Below are 3,749 nucleotides of genomic sequence, written 5' to 3' on the forward strand. Positions count from 1 at the left end.
TCTTGTCAGATATACTCCAGTTTGAGGTAAAATGCAAAAGGTTTATTATTTTATTTTTTTAAAAGAGAAATTGACTTTCTTTTTTTATTTAAAAAAATATATTTTATTGATTTTTTATAGAGAGGAAGGGAGAAGGATAGAGAGTTAGAAACATCAATGAGAGAGAAACATCGATCAGCTGCGTCCTACACACCCCGCACTGGGAATGTGCCCACAACTAAGGTACGTGCCCTTGACTGGAATCGAACCTGGGACCCTTTATTTCACAAGCTGACGCTCTATCCACTGAGCCAAACCGATTTTGGCTGCAAAGGTTTATAATGCCAACATTTTATATATCATTCCAAGAATGCTGGCTGCTTGCCACTAGAAAGAATTTTAGGAATGTGAAGTGACTGGTTTAAATTTATGGCTAATAAAATTATAACCTAAATCTATTGGTGTCCAATAATTATAGACACATACTTATTTACTTACAACAAATAAGTCTGTATTTCTTCTTCTTCTTCTTCTTCTTCTTCTTCTTCTTCTTCTTCTTATTATTATTATTATTATTTGTTAAGCCTCACCTGAGGATATTTTTTCCACTCATTTTTATGGAAAATGAAAGGAAGGGGAGAGAGAGAAAAACATCAATGTGAGAGAGACACATAGATTGGTTGCCTCCTGCACACGCCTTCAATAAGGATGAAACCCTGAAAAGGGATGAAGCCTGCAACTGAGACTCTTCAGTCTGTGGACTTATGCTTTAACCACTGAGCTAAACCAGCTAAGGCCAAAGTTTGTATTTCTAGAAGGATCTTTGAAATTTCTTTCCAAAAAAAAGAAAGAAAAAAAGAAAGAAATTTCTTTCCTCCTCATTTTTATGATTACCTAACTATCCATTCCATTATTCTTTTTGTAGAAGATACGTTGAAATTCTGATTTAATTTATGTATAAAGACTAATCCTGTGTATTCAAATGGGTGTGTCCTCTGACATGGGGATACATTATGTCACATAGTGATTGAAAATAGAACTAACCCAGAAAGTGATTTTGACATAAGACCTAATTTTCCCCCCAGAGGTTATTTCAGTTTGGGGCTTTGGGATGACTTAAATAGCCCAGAGCAGAGGAGGGTGGAGGTTGGAAGTTGGTGCAGGGGAAGTTTATAATTCTGCAGTATCCAGGCAGATAAGTTGTTAGTAGGAACACCTGAGATACCACACCATGCTTATCAATCAAGAGATGTTTAATGAGCATCTCCTTTTTGCCTGATGCTATTAGGAAATATAAAAATACCTGTAAGACAAATAGAGTATCTACAGTTTTGCTGGAGAAACAATATAATTGTTAAGAACAATTAAATACTAAATTTTGTAGTAATATACTAATCATAGGTTCAATAAAGAGAGACTGTGTAGATTAGAATAATTAATAAGGCTGTACCAAAGGAAATGTGGAATAAACTGGAGGCTTATTAACCTTGGTTCTTCTATGTTAGATAGGATGACTATAAAGCAAAAACAAACAACAAAAAAGATTGATTTGGAGGAAATGACTTATAATGATCTACATAGGGTCAGCTTAAGCCTACTAGGAATCTCTCTATATAAAACCCTATTATGCAAATAGGCCAAATGACAGAACAACCGAACAATGGAACAACACGTCACTATGAAGTGTGCTGACCACCAGGGGGCATGCACAGAATATGGCGGGCATGACTACAGGCAGCAGAGTACAGAACATGGCGGGTATAAACCATGGAGGGATGGTGGAGCAGATGAACGGGGCACTAGACCAAGGTGGGGTGCCAGTTGCTGTCATCAGGGCAAACATCTGGTGGTTATTGAAATTTCTTTGCTCCCATGTGCAGTGGTCCCGCTGGGCACACGCACCTCCTGCTGGAGCTGCCCCACTCACACTCACTGCTGGTGCCTGGTGCAGGTCCTGATCACTTGGCCATCAAGTGGGGCTGGCACTATCAGCGTATGGGAGCGGTGGTGGGAACGGGGCTGCCAGCAGACAGGGGACTGGGGGCCACAGTGGGAGGAGGGGCCAGGCAGGGGCACAAAGGATGGGCTGAGACCCACCCCTGTGCCCACCACAGCCTCACAGCCCACAGTTCCCATCAAGGTGCACAAATTCATGTACTGGGTCCCTAGTAGATCAATAAAGTTATAGATAAATGTCGAGATCTGATTTCTATTTTATTGAGATAAAAGAAGAGGTGTTCAACAGACTAAATTCTGATGTGCATTAGTTATTAGCTATTACATCAGTTTCCTTCCTTCCCTCCTTCCTTCCTTCCTTCCTTCCTTCCTTCCTTCCTTCCTTCCTTCCTTCCTTCCTTTCTTCCTTCCTTCCTTCCTTCCCTCCTTCCTTTCTTCCTTTCTTTCTTTTTTTAAAAAAATCTATTTTATTGATTTTTACAGAGAGGAAAGGAGAGGGATAGAGAGTTAGAAACATCGATGAGAGCCGAAACCGGTTTGGCTCAGTAGATAGAGCGTCAGCCTGCGGACTGAAGGGTCCCAGGTTCGATTCCGGTCAAGGGCATGTGCCTTGGTTGAGGGCAAATCCCCATTGAGGGGTGTGCAAGAGGCAGCTGATCGATCTTTCTCTCTCATCGATGTTTCTAACTCTCTATCCCTCTTTCTTCCTCTCTGTGAAAAATCAATAAATATATTAAAAAAAGAAAGAAAGAAAAAAAAAAACATCGATGAGAGAGAAACATCGATTCAGCTGCCTTTTCCACACTCCCTACTGGGGATGTGCCCCCTACCAAGGTACATGCCCTTGACCGGAATTGAATCTGGCCAGTGTGTCTCAGTGGTTGAACATTGACCTATCACTCAGTAGGTCATAGTTTGATTCCCAGTCAGGGCACATTGCAGGTTCAGTACCCAGTGTGGCATGCAGGAGGCAACTGATTAATGGTTCTTTCTTATCCTTGATATTTTTATTTCTCTCTCCCTCTTCCTTCCTCTCTGAAATCTATACAAATATTTTTTTTTTAAAAAATACTTAAGGTCAGGAAGTGACCTGCTGGCCCAGAGCTGTCTGTCTGGAGCATCAGGAAAGGACTAAAACTTAGATTGTAGGAAAAATAGAAGCAATGTTTTAAAGATCTGTATTGCAGGTGCTTCGTAACTTTGCAATACATGAGTCTGAAATAGAAAGCAACTTAGTTCTCGAAAGATCTTGGAATCATGTGCAGTTACTTGGGCAAGTTGGTCAGGACCCTGTCATGAGACATGTGGAAGGGAAAAACCAAGTCACATTAGTTTCTCTAGCAACAAATAAGATGTGAAAATAAGGAGTCAATGAAGCATGCCAAATGTGTGACATTAGTCAAAAGACAACATGGCACAGAATTTCAGTATTCCAACCAGAACTCAGAGGATGTGGCATATCAATATGTGAAAAAGGGCTCTCAAATTTATGTGGAAAGGAAATTAGACTATGATGAATACATGGATAAGAATAATGTGAGGAGACACGCAATAATAATCATAGCTTATAACATTATATTTCTGAGTGACCAGACAAAAGAGAAGGTATAGAGCAGACCATTCTTCTTTGGCCAGTGTTTGGTATAGTCTCATTTCCAAATCATGTATAGTCTTAATAGTTTCTAAGGACAACAATTAAAATATGCTTTTATATAAAAATATGTTTAAAAAACAGCACATATTGGAGAATCCAAGATGGCTGCTCGGGTAGACAACTAGTCGCAGCCGCACGCAACAATTTCAATAAAATACAA

At 39.9% G+C, this 3,749-nt stretch overlaps 1 pseudogene across 1 annotated transcript; it reads left to right on the top strand.

Annotated features, from left to right (window-relative positions):
* Positions 1-1,639: 1,639 nt before the first annotated feature.
* On the top strand, positions 1,640-3,546 carry LOC311617380 (single-stranded DNA-binding protein, mitochondrial-like; annotated as a pseudogene). Its single transcript has 2 exons — positions 1,640-1,737; positions 3,110-3,546. The product of its transcript is annotated as a single-stranded DNA-binding protein, mitochondrial-like (transcript).
* Positions 3,547-3,749: the final 203 nt, after the last annotated feature.

The sequence above is a fragment of the Pipistrellus hanaki genome, assembly GCF_964339955.1.
Source record: "Pipistrellus hanaki genome assembly, chromosome: 2".
NCBI classification, from domain to species: domain Eukaryota; kingdom Metazoa; phylum Chordata; class Mammalia; order Chiroptera; family Vespertilionidae; genus Pipistrellus; species Pipistrellus hanaki.